General features: G+C 36.3%; 2 protein-coding genes across 2 annotated transcripts in view; one reads left to right on the top strand and one right to left on the bottom strand.

The window, feature by feature from the left end:
* The window catches only part of LOC126272620 (bifunctional arginine demethylase and lysyl-hydroxylase JMJD6), a 124757-nt gene extending 120620 nt beyond the window's left edge, over positions 1-4137 (top strand). The window contains exon 9 of the mRNA XM_049975579.1: positions 1741-4137. The gene's annotated coding sequence lies outside the window, so the exon portion shown is untranslated. The remainder of the gene's footprint in view (positions 1-1740) is intronic.
* Positions 4138-6191: 2054 nt separating this feature from the next.
* LOC126272619 (U3 small nucleolar ribonucleoprotein protein MPP10-like) overlaps positions 6192-15426 on the bottom strand; it is an 82393-nt gene continuing 73158 nt past the window's right edge. Inside the window, 1 exon segment of the mRNA XM_049975578.1 lies at positions 6192-6349. The gene's annotated coding sequence lies outside the window, so the exon portion shown is untranslated.

Genomic DNA, 15426 nt, shown 5'->3' with positions numbered 1-15426 from the left:
CTATTACATATGTGGCTAAGAATCCCACATATTTCTTGGGAACAAGCTTTTATTATCCTGCTGGAAATGCCATCAACTCCATGTGAGCTTTTATTCTTGAGAGTGTTTATTATTTCAGAAGGAGAGGTGGGTGGAATTTCAATTGTATCAAATGGTGTGGGTAAGGCCTCTTCCATTAACTACCTTGCTTCTTCTAACAAACATTTAGATCCTATTTTCTCTACAACATCTAAAAAATGATTATTCAAAATGTTTTAGACTTCCAGCTTGTTGTTTATCAAGTTTCCATCCACTTTGATGTTGATGCCGTCATCCTGTAGTCTTGGTTGCCCTGTCTCCCTTGTAATAATATTCCAAATTGTTTTGATTTTGTTATCAGAGGTATTAATCTCAGGCATGTGCATATGCTTCTGGACTTTTTAATAACATTTCTTAATGTAGCACAGTAGTTTTTTATAATATTTGACTGTTTCTGGATGATTACTCTTTCTTGTTGTTAGATACAGTTCCCTTTTGTGGTTACAAGATATTTTTATTCCTTTAGTAAGCCAAGGTTTTTTGCATGGTTTCTTATAATTAAATTTAACTACTTTCTTGGGGAAACAGTTTTCAAATTCTCTTAACAAGTGTATTGTGAAATAAGTTATATTTTAAATTAGCATCGGGTTCCTTGTACACCTCATCCCAGTCTAACTGCTGAAGATTTTCTCTGAAATTTCTAATTGTTGCGTCATTAATTGAACGCAAAACTTTGGAGGGTAGTTTTGAATTACTGAATGGAGCTATGTCATACTGTAGCTAGCTGAGCATCATGATCAGAAAGCCCATTCTCGACAGGACAAGAATTTATGTTTTTAAACTATCTTGGTCTATAAAAGTGTTATCTATCAATGTGCTGCTGTCCTTTACTACCCGAGTAGGAAAATTAATGACAGATGACAAATTGAAAGAACCCAGCAAGACTTCCAGGTCATTCTTCCTATTACACTCTTTTAGTGAATCAACATTGAAGTCTCCACAAATAACAATTTGCTTTCCCCTATCTGACAGATAGCACAACAAGACATCCAAGTTTTCCAGGAATAAATCAAAGTTCCCTGAAGGGGACCTATATACTGTTACAATTATAAAAGAGCCCTCCTTCACTTTAAGTTGACAGGCACATGCTTCTATATGTTGCTCTAGACAAAAGTTTTTTGTATCTAAGCTTTCTGCACAGTGATAACTTTTGACATATATGGCAACTCCTTCTCCCACCTTATTCTCTCTACTCATATGTGCAGCTAGTTTATAACCACTGATATTTACCTTTTCCATATCAGACACAATGTGATGCTCAGACAGGCATAGTATATATCTATTACATTATAAGATTCAATGTCATCTAAACAAACCAGCTCATCTACTTTATTCTTCAATCCCGGAATATTTTGGTGAAAAATGGTAACATTATTTTTTACTTTACTTTTTTGTGAGAATCTACTTTTTTTCTTTAATCCGCCAATATTTTGGTTAAATATGGTAACATTATTATTTACTTTCCTGTTCTGAGATTTTTGTCAGTTTTGGTCCTCTTTAGCACCTGCCTGCCTGAACTTCTTCATTGGACCCTGATATTAGTCTAAAAAAGTGGTACATCCGTGAGTACTAGTGTCCCCCCTTATGCATTTATCCACTCTTTGTATTGTAATACTATCCACTTCTTTAGAGATACTAAACACTCATTTGTTTTGTTTACAGACATTTACTTCAGCAACCAAACCACCTACTACAGTACATCAGCATGAAGATTCAATATTTTTTATAAACAAACAAGTGATAAGGCTCCCATAGAATGGCAGCAATGAACAGTGGTTGAAGTTAGTGGCCATTAGATATAACTGACTGGGATTTTTAAAAGTTAGGAAATTTTTCATAGTTTTTTGTGTGTTTCATTTTCTGTTGTAAAAGCTTTTTAGTGCGCTCCACTTTTAAGACATTGTGATTTTTTCCTGCCTAACTTTCCTATTTTAAAATATTTATGGCATTACTTTATTACCTCTAGTCTGGCTTGGGGAGGGGGAAAATCAGGATCCCATGAATTGTGAAATGAAATGTTTTTGAGGAGGGGAAGAAGAAATAGGAGTAGAGCAATGGAGCTATTGCTGTGAAGTACACAAGGTCAGTATAATTTAAAACTTTTACTCTCCTCTATGTACACAGTCATATTTACTTTTGTTACATGGAAATTTGAAAAAGCCAATTGGCGTTCAACATCAAACTGCTTCCTCAACTACAGCAGCCACTTTAAAGTGTTTCATTAAATTTTTGGAGTCTATTGGTCTTTTTAATTTCAACCAAAGGCAGTAGTCATAACAGGTAAGGTGCCGAATAAGGAGACATAATGTTGGCTACAGGAATTAAACTGCAGTGTTCATAGGTGACTTGGTGAGGAAAAAATTTCTTGTAGATGTTCATAGAACAATTTTTTGACAGCAAAATATGTTGCTTATATTACGTTCACTTATCTCACATGTGGCTGATACCTGAGCCTATCAGTACTTTGAATTTACAATAGGAAATAACTTTTACTTTAGATAAGTGCGCAATGCCCAATTGTTCCAGTAAACAAAAAATATAGTGTCTTGAAACTAATTTTTACCCTTGCTTCCACATGTTATTTTTGTCTTTTAATAATCAGACCATGTGCAGAACCTTTCACTTATGCCTATTTGTAAAACTATTATCAGTTCTTTACTGCACTGTGTAGTAACAAAAGTCAAACAGAAATAAATGATAACATTGACTGCTGCACCTGTAAACAGCCTCGTTCTGATCTAACTTGGGTGAGATGATCTGCAAATCACTTATCAGTGTTGTTTCTCTTATGTGGGAAAAAAAATGAGTTATCACAGCTTATCAATTTAAAACTACTTAGATTATTTCTATAATATCAAATGCAGAAAATCAGAAGAGCAATTCATATTGTAGAAATACCTGTACAAGTTTTGTGTCAGTTTTAGTAACATGGATGTACGAAGTATGTATTTTATTGTGGTGTAAAACTGGATATTTATTCAAAGCACTTTTACTTGAATTTCACTAAACAGTATTGGTTAGAAAGACTGTAGAGTGGTGTAGGCACTATGTACTCATGAATATTGTGTGTGTGACATATTTTCACTTCTGAAGAAGTGAGAATCAGCTTTACAACAGTATGGGTACATCAAGTACTCTTTGATATCTTAACAATACGTGAACTGATGTTACTTAATGTGTTTGAGTTACAAAGAAATTGTGTTCTGAATCCATATTTCTGTGGCAACCCCTCTGATTTTAAAAAAATGTAAAAAAGTGTCAATTTGTTTCTGCTGTTTTTACAATTGTGCCTGGTTTGGCAAATATCCTTGCCTGTAAATTGTATTAGTTTCTGTACAGATTGTATATAATGTATTATTGTATAAAACAGTAGATTGCCCAAGCACTCAGAAAGATTTTGGTTTATATAGTAAGAATTGAAACTGACATTCCTGGTGCTGTAGTAGTAAATTTCGTACGAGAGTTATGGTAATCTACATGCAGCGAAGTATTTGTGTCACATTATTGGTGATACATGGTGAATATTGTTTCTCAGTGATCAGTGCTTAGTTAGTGCTGGTTATTATAAGTATTATTGTTAGCCTTGAATTTCAGTTTTTACCGTGGAAGGAATCCTACAATAGTTAATATTTTTGTTATTATTAGGAGTTATGTGGAAGAAATTATCAGTAATCATTTTATAAAGCTTGAATCCAAAGTTTTTTTTTACATGTCATTTATTTTAAAATATATGACCAGAGGTAAAATTCCACTTTTCAGCCGTAATAATAATGAAGAATGTGCCTTCTGAAATCTCTGAGAGGTTTTATAATTATAAATGTTTCCTTCCTTGTAGCTTCCTATTGAGAGTGAAGGTAATAGTTACCATATGAATGTGTATTTATGAATCATGAATGTATCTGGTTTGATTGTATGCCTTTCTCAGGGAAGCATTATGGCATTTGGGCAGTATTACTAAGAGCTACAAATCTTAGTGCCTAAAAACCTGTGGACACTAGTCTTCCTCCAGCATTCAGTGTACTGTTGGAAAGATGCTATTAAAATACTATGAAATTAAAATTACTTGTTATTTTTTTATGTAGCACTGTTCCAAGTTTACAGAATAACCCAGTTCAAACTAAGAGCATACATCCTTAACCAAAAGAGTGTTCAGTACAATCAATTTTACTAAGTAATTAGAATTTTGTGTGTGCAACAGTTGTAATTATGAGGGCCTATTACAAGAAAAATGAATAGCTTGTGAAAACAGAAGGACTGTTGCTTGGTAGAACAGATGTAACATTACACTTGCATTAAAAAAGGGAAGTGATTTCCCATTAACTAAAGTCAAAGGTGACAGCAAGTAGTATTTTACTTCTAATAAGTGTTACATATTCTAAAGGCAACCTTGTCAAAGCAACCACTCTGCTGTCATTTGCTGTTCGTTTTAGTTTCACATAATTGTCACATCTTTTTTATGCCTTCCAAACCCTAGGCCAACCTCTTCCCTTTTTTTCTCACCCCCACTTCAAGAATATTAATGATAAAGTAGTTGTGTCGGGTGACATGTTAAATAAAATTTATTTTTGTGTTTTCCATTTCCTTTAATAATCTCTCATCAAGACTTCCAGGTTAATTTTTCTTTACATCCAGCTCATTCTTGTCATTTTATACTGAATTCACATTTCAGCAGCTTCAAGTCAGTTCCTTTTCATTTGATCCACAATCCAACTTTCCCTTCTGTAGAGCACTATGCCATACAAATGATTTTGCCAACTATTTTCTGACGTCTATATTCATATGTTTGCAGGTTATAATGGTTTCCTTGGTGATAAATGCCTAATTTATCAATGCTATCCTTCTCTTCACTTTCCTTAATCCTTTATTGCCCCCTGTGATTTTAGTAGATACATTACAAAATTGTTACACCTCCTCAGTTCTGACATCAGTTTTTTATATTGGTTTTAATTTATCCCATTACTTTTGTTTTCAGTTTAAGAGCATTTGATAGGACTTGCAACAATCACAGTGTCATTGGCAAATCTAATACGCTGTATCCTTTCATCATTTGCCTTTATGACCTTTCCCTTCTCCTTCACCATCTGAATAGCTTGTTACATAAATGTGGAGGTAGGGGGAATTCCTTTCTAATCTTGGCTACTTCCTCTATGTGATGGATGTTTATTTATGTTCTTTGGTTCTAATGCAGCTGATTAATCATTCTTCTGTCCATCCTGTTAAGTCCTATTTTCTTCATAACTCTCAAGAGTAGCTCCCAGTTTGTACTGTCAAAAGCTTTTTCTAAGTCAATGAAAGGACATCAAGTTCTGTTCACACCAATCCTGCTCTCCAATAGCAACAACAAAGCCAAAAGTGCTTCCCTTGTTCCTCTGCCCCCTCTAAATCCAAATTGGTCTGCTCCAGCATACTTATCTACTTTTCCTTTTATCCTGTTTCTAACTATGTTAATGAGTATTCTGTGGTCGCAGTTAAAAAATCTAAGTAACTCTGGAAATCTGTGTGTGTATGTCTTGAACTGAAAGGTGGTGATATAGGGAAAAATTCCGCATGGGAAAAATATATATAAAAAACAAAGATGCTGTGACTTACCAAACGGGAAAGTTGGTAATACACACAATAAAAACACACACACAAATTTCAAGCTTTCGCAACCCAAGGTTGCTTCATCAGGAAAGACAAAAGGATGTGGGTTTTAAGGGAGAGGGTAAGGAGTCATTCCAATCTCGGGAGTGGAAATATTACCTTAGAGGGGAAAAAAGGACAGGTATACACTCTCGCACGCACACAGACACATTATATTTGCATTCCAGTTTCTGTAATGGAGAATAATAGTGACTATAGAAGATCCTAGTTACTGACTGATTACTCAGTAATCTCTTACTCAACACACACTTCCTTCGGCTGACCTATAAGTGAAAAGTTTTCAGATACTCTCAAGGTTTCTTACACAAAGCGTTTGTAGAACCACATAATTTTATGAATGTGTGTTGTCATTGGCCATATGCCATTTAAATAACTATTGTGAAATGAGACACAGCTGAGGCAATATTAAAAATGTTATATTTAAACTTAATTTGAGGTGTAGATTGTAGTATCAAGTGACAACAGGGATATGATTTATACCATAGTTTATACAATCTTTACGTATAAAAATACAGTGATTATTTACAGAACAGCTGTATAAGTAGTAAAGAATATAAGTTACCACTATTTTGATGGAGTTCACTTCAGAAGCAAGTGTTGACCCGAGCTGTCAGGGGAAGAAATTAACCTGAAAATAAAATATGTGAACACAGATTTTAATATTGCTGTCAGTACCATTTTCATAGAAAACAGTTTAATATTAAAATAACATCCAGAAAAGTTAGTTAAATTGACCCATTATCTATGAGTAATTGTCCTTCAAATATCTGTAATTAATACACAGCACCTCCAAATTCTGTATGTGTGTCTACGAAAAAAGAAGTAAATTATTTTTAGAATTTCACGCATTTATTAAAAATAAGCAGCCCCACCCTTGAATCAGTACACATATGGAAGCAAGATGAATTCTCATAGAATTGTAGTACTTTTTTTTGAAGTCCATGTACAATGATAGTCATGATTTTAGAATTTTGAGCTTTTTTCAGACAGGAAAATTATCAAAAGAAGTGCAATACATAGTCAGGGCCCAATTTCTGTACAATCAACAAGGAAAAGTATCACCAAAATATGGGTGCGGTGGCATTGTAGCATGACAGTGTTGACTTTTTACAGTAGTATCATGAACATGTTTATGTTATTGTTTCTCTTGATGAAACATTGGTAAAAACAAGCCATTCCATGAATAAAAGGTATCTGATAAAGGCACTATGCCTGCATTCAAAAATTTATGAAAATTTTGTGTTCCTAAAATAAAGAATGTGAAATGAAACACAACTGCTTTTACGACCTCCTGTACTTCCAATGTATGTAACTTAGTAATATTCAGTGATTCATGACCAACCAATTCTAATTGCCTCCAGAAAATAATACAATGGGTATATTTTAACAGTATGATATTAGTCAGTGACCCATGAGGGACCACTCTCAATTGCCTGCAGAAAATAAAACAATGGGTACATTTAATCAGCAATCAAAAATTTTCCATCCAAGCTCTACAGCATATGCACAGCATTGAGCACAAGGAGATTCATACTTCCAGAACACTTCTCTAGTGTCACTTAACACCACACAAATTATTTTCACATCATACTGGATTATTTCATTCCAAGTACCTTTGTTTAGTTTGAGACTGAAGTTACTTTTTAGAACTGCACCATACAAATGTGCAAGAAGCGCTTTCTTTTATCCTATAATAGTTGTATGATATGCACAGGGGAAGAAACCATTGTACTAGCAAGTCTAAATTATGTGAAACTACCTGTCTAAATCAAACAATGGAAGTGCCAGATTGTTGCTTACCAAAGATTGTGTCCGAAAGCTTTCTGTGTCTTCTATACAGTAGGTAGCAATCTGTCTTCTCCTACATTGTTTAACTGTCTGTCTGCATTAAATAGAACCTTACATTCTGTCTTGTTTAATTCCTGATATTTCTATACTGTTGCCAGTACTGCTCATTTCTATACATTATGTGTCATATACAATGCACCAGAGGAGGATGTATATCAATAAAACATTACATGCAACTGATCCATAAAATTGAGACTCAAACAAAACTACACATGGACTAGCTACAAAGGAAGAACATTTACTGTGCAGCTTAACATTTTTATATAACACAATAAATGTCGGTGAGGGCGTGGATTCTCTTGCTAAAACTCAATATATTTGACCAGCAGGCACTTCATTAATACATTGAAAATATTTAGACACACCATCCAACGAGATGCCATATAGTCTCAGAAACATACAGCTGTAATTCAAACTTCAGTTTGGTTAGATCAACAACTCTTGTTTTATGCATTAACAGTGAACATAACTGACCAACACACATCAAAAGGAAGCTGGTGACTTTGCAGCACTGAGTGTACTTACTGTGTGTAAGTTGTAGTCACAAGTACATACTTGTGTTCCAACATGGCATGTTTTATTATGAACTGCATCATTCAACAGTGTGGTAACATACAAAAAAGGAAGTGTAGAAACATTCCTGCATGCACTTAGTAACACAAAAAATTTAAAAAAAGGTTCAATACATTATATCTTTCAGTATTTACAGAATTAAAGTGTTTGCATCAGTGATCTCACAAATTCCATATTAATGTACTTCAGGTAGTCCAGTTGTTAATTATCTTCAATTATTGTTGGAAATTTTAGAGAGGGAAAATTATCCAAAGGTGGATACTGAAAATCTGTAATAATCTAAATGAAAAATAACCAAAAGAAAATCAATAAGTCTCCATAAATGAAGATTCTCCATCTAGGCCTGCATAATCTTGTTAACACTTTCTCTAATGGTTTACTGGAACCTAGAATATTTCATACTGGTGAGGTGTACACTTATGTACTATTAGTTTGTGTGTATCCAGATACACTGTTGTGATGATGTGCACAGAGCTTTTAACTACAATATTCATTAACCTGCAGGGCCTACAATTAAAAAGGCCAATTCCCCTTTTCTTTTACTGATACCACAATAGTATGATATTAGACTTCAAACATTGGCTACACACTGAGGTTACAAAAGTCATGGGATAGCAATATGCACATACATAAATTGAGGTAATACTGCGTACACAAGGTATAAAAGGGCAGTGCACTGGTGACTCATGTGACATGACTTCCGGCAGGATTGTGGCCACACAAAGGAAATTAACAGGGTTTGAAAGCGAAATGATAGTTGGAGCTAGACGCATGGGACATTCCATTTGGGAATTCAATATCTGTGATCCACAACATCAAAAGAGATGAGAATACCAAGTTTCAGGCGTTATATCTCGCCACGGACAACACAGAGGCCAATGGCCTTCACTTAATGACTAACAGCAAAGGCGTCTATGAACCATGGACCTTGCCGTTGGTGGGGAAGCTTGCGTATCTCAGCGATGCAGATAGCTATACTGTAGGTGCAACCACAACAGAAGGGTATCTGTTGAGAGAGCAGATACAATGTGTGGTTCCTGAAGAGGGGCAGCAGGGCCTTATCGGTAGTTGCAGGGGCAACAGTCTGGATGACTGACTGATGTGGCCTTGTAACATTAACCAAAATGGCCATGCTGTGCTGGTACCACAAATGGCTGAAACAAGGGGAAACTACAGCTGTAATTTTTCCCGAGGGCATGCAGCTTTACTGTTTGGTTAAATTATGACGACATTCTCTTGGGTAAAATATTCCAGAGGTAAAATAGTCCCCATTCAGATCTCTGGAGGGGACTACTCAGGAAGACATCATTATCAGAAGAAACAAACTGGCAATCTATGGATTGGAGTGTGGAATGTCAGATCCCTTACTTGGGCAGGTAGGTTAGAAAATTTAAAAAGGGAAATGGATTGGTTAAAGTTAGATATAGTGGGAATTAGTGAAGTTCGGCGGCACGAGGAACAAGACTTTTGGTCAGATGAACACGGCTATAAATACAAACTCAAATAGGGGTAATGCAGGAGTGGGTTTAATAATGAATAAAAAAAATAGGTGCATGGGTAAGGTACTTCAAACCGCATGGTGAACACATTAATGTAGACAACATAGACATGAAGCGCATGCCTACCACAGTGTATATGCCAACTAGCTTCGCAGATGAGTAAGATACTGAAGAAATGTATGATGAGATAAAAGAAATCATTCAGGTAGTGAGGGAAGACGAAAATTTAACAGTAATGGGAGACTGAAATTTGAGAGCAGCAAAAGGAAGAGAAGGAAAAATAGTGGGTGAATATGGAATCGGGGTAAGGAATGAATAAGGAACCAGGTTTTAAATAGTAAGACATTTCCAGGAACAGATGTGGGCTCTGACCACAATTTTTTGGTTATGAAATCTACACAAAACTGAAGAAAATGTAAAAATGTGGGAGTTTTAGGTGATGGAACCTGGATAAACTGAAAGAACCAGTAGTTGTAGAGAGTCTCAGATAGAGCATTAGGGAACAATTGACAAGAATTGGGGAAAGAAATAGAACAGAAGAGGAATGGGTAGCTTTGAGAGCTGAAAAATTGAAGGCAGTAGAGGATCAACTAGGTAGAAAGACGAGGGCTAGTAGAAATTGTTGGGTAACAGAAGAGATACTGCATTTAATTGATGAAGGGAGAAAATATAAAAATGCAGTATATGAAGCAGGGAAAAGGAATACAAAATCACAAAATGGAGATCAACAGGACGTGTAAAATGGCTAAGAAGGATTGGCTAGAGAACAAATGTAACGACGCAGCGGCATATATCACTAGGGGTAAGACAGATACTGCCTACAGGAAAATTAAAGAGATCTTTGGAGAAAAGTGAACCACTTGTATGAATATCAAGATCTCAAATGGAAAACCAGTTCTAAGCAAAGAAGGGAAAGCAGAAAGGTGGAAAGAGTACAAGGGTGATGTACTTGAGGGCGATATTATGGAAATGGAAGAGGGAGATATGATATTGTGTGAAGAATGTGACAGCGCAACGAAAGAACAAAGTCAAAACAAGGCCCCAGGAGTAGACATCATTCCATTATAACTACTGATAGCCTTGGGAGAGCCAGCCATGACAGAACTCTACCATCTGGTGACCAGGATGTGTGAGACAAGAAGAATATAATAATTCCAATCCCAAAGAAAGAAGGTGTTTACAAGTTTGAAAATTACTGAACTATCAGTTTAATAAGTTATGGTTGCAAAATACTAACTTGAATTCTTTACAAACGAATGGAAGGACTGGTAGAAGCTGCACTTGGGGAAGATCAATATGGATTCCATAGAAATGTTGGAACACGTGAGGCAATAATGACCTTATGACTTATCTTAGAAAATAGATTAAGGAAAGGCAAGCCTACGTTTCTAGCATTTGTAGACTTTGAGAAAGCTTTTGACAATGTTGACTGGGATACTCTCTTTCAATTTTTGAAGGTGGTAGGAGTCAATTACAGGGAACAAAAGGCCATTTACAATTTGTACAGAAACCAGATGGTAGTTATAAGAGTCAAGGGGCAAGAAAGGGGAGCAATCATTGGGAAGGGGGTAGTGAGACAGGGTTGTAGCATATCCCAGATATTATTCAATCAGTTTATTAGCAAGCAATAAGAAACAAAAGAAAAATTTTGAGTTGGAATTAAAATCCATGGAGAAGAAATAAAAACTTTTAGGTTTGCCGATGACATTGTAATTCTGTCGGAGACAGCGAAGGACCTGGAAGGGCAGTTGAAAGGAATGGGCAGTGTCTTGAAAGGAGGATATAAGATGAACAAAATGATTGTAATGGAATGTAGTCAGATTAAATCAGATGATGCTGAGGGAATTACATTAGGAAATGAGACACTTAAAGTAGTAAATGAGTTTTGCTATTTGGGGAGCAAAATAATTGATGATGGTCGAAGTAGAGAGGATATAAAATCTAGACAGGCAATGGCAAGGAAAGGTTTCTGAAGAAGAGAAATTTGTGAACGTCGAGTCTTGATTTAAGTGTTAGGAATTCGTTCCTGAAAGTATTTGTATGGAGTGTGGCCATGTATGGAAGTGAAACATGGACGATAAATAGTTTAGGCAAGAAGAGAACAGTAGCTTTCAAAATGTGGTGCTACAGAAGAATGCCGAAGATTAGATGGGTAGATCACATAAGTAATAAGGAGGTATTGAACAGAACTGGGGAGAAGAGGACTTTGTGGCACAATTTGACTAGAAGAAGGGATCAGTTCATAGGACATGTTCTGAGGCATCAAGGGATCACAAATTTAGCATTGGAGGACAGCATGGAGGGTAAAAATCGTAGAGGTAGACCAAGAGATGAATACACTAAGCAGATTCAGAAGGATGTAGGTTGCTGTAGTTGCTTGGAGATGATAAAACTTTCACAGGATAGAGTAGCATGGAGATCTGCATCAAACCATCACTGGACTGAAGACAACAACAACTTAATCTCAACAAGTTGCATCATCTGCAAACTATTAATATTGTCTGTCTGGTCATTAATACGTACTACAAAAATCATGGGTCCATACATACTTCCCTTTGGCATATCTGAAGTTACTTCCAAATCTCTTCACAACTCTCCTATCAAGAAAGCATGCTACATCCTCTATGCCAAGAAATCCTCAAACCAATCATAAATTTTGTTTTTTATTGCTATAACCCTTTACATACTATTTGGATACATGCCACCGCACCATGCCATTAGTGTGTTACATTTTCAATATTCTATAAGTGGCATCTGTGTAGACCTGTGGTAAGCCACATGACTTGGGCACAGCACCTGTGCTGAGCCACCTACCATAGCCCCCTCTGAGTGCTCCAGGTACTCACTATCATATTTTGTTCATACTTATCTGCTTGTACCAGTACCTGGATGGTTCCATGTTTGTGTCTACATTTTCAATTGTTGTTCACTTGTCTGTGGAAGAAGAACGAACTTCGTTCATTTCATCTGTGCTGTTGTTTGTGTATTACAGTATGATAAGGCTATCCCATGTGATCATAGTTTTATCAGAAGTAATTGGGGGACGTGGGTGTTAGGAATACTGGTTTGTTCGGATAATTGAACTGTACATGTTTATTTGCCAAAAAGAAGTACTGTACAGTAGAATCAAGCATAGCTATAAAATTTGCTATGCTCGTCTTCTCTTTTTTTTATATCTGTAATTGTTGACTTCCCCCACCTTGTACTCACTGGATAAAGTGGTTACAGGTTCGCCTTCTTCTAACCTTTTAATAATCTCGTACTTGTCCCTCATGGAAAGGACAACACGTTTACGTTTAAGCATTTTGTATCGTTAAGTTCACTTCTTCACGCAGCAGCACACAAGTGTTCGTAACAGAAAACAGAAGGTTACTGTTTTCAATGTGAGAAATTCTTTTTGGGGGCGCACAATCCTTCAAACTGCGCAGAGTGCCATGCCTCAACTCTAAGCTGGCACATCTGTTGCTGTGAACAGCTTTGATACTGCCGCTACTTCTTCTGCCAGTGTCCAGCCGACAGAAGTGTGCTGATTGTTGAAACACAGCGACTGGCTGCTTGGCCGGTTAGCAGCGCCTTGTGAAGGCCCCGTTAGAAGCAATGTTCCGCCAGCGGTGGCCCAGTGCGGCGAAAGTGCTGGTGGTTGGATGGTGGTGATAGCATAAATGGGTTTTAGGATCTGAGTACCCAGGTGCCTAGGTTGAGGGGGGCAGGCAAAATAATAATAATAATAATAAGTAGTAGTAGTAGTAGTAGTAGTAAGGCAGGAGGTTATGACAGTATAGAGATGAGAGGTTCACACAGGAGGTCATCTCCATAGGAATTTGTGGGATAGGAAGGTGTAGGATAAAGTAATTGAATGTGGTTGTGGAAGTTCTGGCAGTGCTACAAAAGAAGTACGATTTGCATAGTGACTACTGCATAAGACCATTACATTTTTTTGCTTTATATGAAGAGTGCAAATTGCTCAGTGAAACAATAATTTTCTTTTCCATAGTTAATGCAGTTCTGTTGAATAAATTGAGCATGTTAGTGCTTACATCTCTACGAGTTCCTCAATTTTGTTCATTGTAAAGGGCATCCAAGGTAAATGACATGTTTTCGCTCTAACTACCAACACTTTTTTAAGAATTTCATTGCACTTTGAAACAAAACTGTAATAATGACACAAAGTTTAATTATCTTAGAGCATTATTTATTTATTAATAAGTAATCCTTTTTATGGGGTAATTAGTTTCTACCTGTTTTGCAAAAATAATTTTTGGTTGTGGATTTATATAGTTTTCTAGCTAAAAGTAGTTGCAAGTAGACTAGTTGGTCTTGGTTGCCAATTTTGATCAGTGAGCAAGAATAATTTGTGGACCTCCACAGGACACCAGTTGATTCAAAAGATTTCTGGCGAAATACTGGAACTTTCAGAGGCAGTGGAGACAACAATAAACTCCTGATCAATTTAATGTAACTTAGTTCTTCGGACAAAGGAAAGAAACTATTCTCTGGTATTGAAAACTGAAGTAAAAGTATAGAGAACAAGGGGAGCACACATGTAAATATATAGTTTTGGTCACATACCAAAATGAAAGGGATTATTAGATGCCTAGAAACTCGGAGTAAGTTGACCCATCTGAAGTGTTGCACACTGTAGTGAATTGATATAATGGTAATGGTCCTTAAAATCACAAAAAATAATAGTTAAGAATAAAATTTGTGATGTATTACTGAACCTCAAATGCTATATGAATCACATATCTGGTATACTTCATAACAACCATATCACGGTGTACAAGCAGACAAGAAGAAAAAATTCTCGGATCTCCCAGTTAAAAATACATTTTCTCCCGGGTGAATATGCGCTTTTGCCATGTTAAGTGACAGAATACTTTCCCTCGCAACTGTAAAACTTATCCTTTGATAGGATATGCTTTTTTTTACAGCAGCGTAGAATTTCCCGGCACTTTAGAAAATGATACTCGGGGGAAAAAACATGTTTTGGAAAGATCTTTGAAGTGCAACATGTACGCCGCCAATACTAAACAGGTGATCCCTTGATGCCTCAGAACATGTCCTACGAACCAATCCCTTCTTCTAGTCAAGTTGTGCCACAAACTTCTCTTCTCCCCAATCCTATTTAATACTTCCTCATTAGTTATGTGATCTACCCATCTGATCTTCAGCATTCTTCTATAGCACCACATTTCAAAGCTTCTATTCTCATCTTGTCCAAACTATTTATCGTCCATGTTTCACTTCCATACAAACACTTTCAGAAATGATTTCCTGACACTTAAATCTATACTCAATGTTAACAAATTTCTCTTCTTCAGAAACGCTTTACTTGCCATTGCCAGGCTACATTTTATATCCTCTCTACTTCGACCATCATCAGTTATTTTGCTCCCCAAATAGCAAAACTCCTTTACTACTTTAAGTGTCTCATTTCCAAATCTAATTCCCTCAGCATCACCCGACTTAATTCCACTACATTCCATTATCCTCGTTTTGCTTTGTTGATATTCATCTTATATCCTCCTTTTAAGACACTGTCCATTCCGTTCAATTGCTCTTCCAAGTCCTTTGCTGTCTCTGACAGAATTACAATGTCATTGGCGAACCTCAAAGTTTTTATTTCTTCTCCATGGATTTTAATACCTATTCCGAATTTTTCTTTTGTTTCCTTTACTGCTTGCTCAATATAAAGATTGAATAACATCAGGGAGAGGCTACAGTCCTGTCTCACTCCCTTCCCAACCACTGCTTCCCTTTCATGCCCCTCAACTCTTATAACTGC

The sequence above is a fragment of the Schistocerca gregaria genome, chromosome 5 (genome assembly GCF_023897955.1).
Source record: "Schistocerca gregaria isolate iqSchGreg1 chromosome 5, iqSchGreg1.2, whole genome shotgun sequence".
NCBI lineage: Eukaryota > Metazoa > Arthropoda > Insecta > Orthoptera > Acrididae > Schistocerca > Schistocerca gregaria.
The sequence above is the reverse complement of the archived record's forward strand: the minus strand, read 5'-3'. Positions and strand labels throughout refer to the sequence as shown.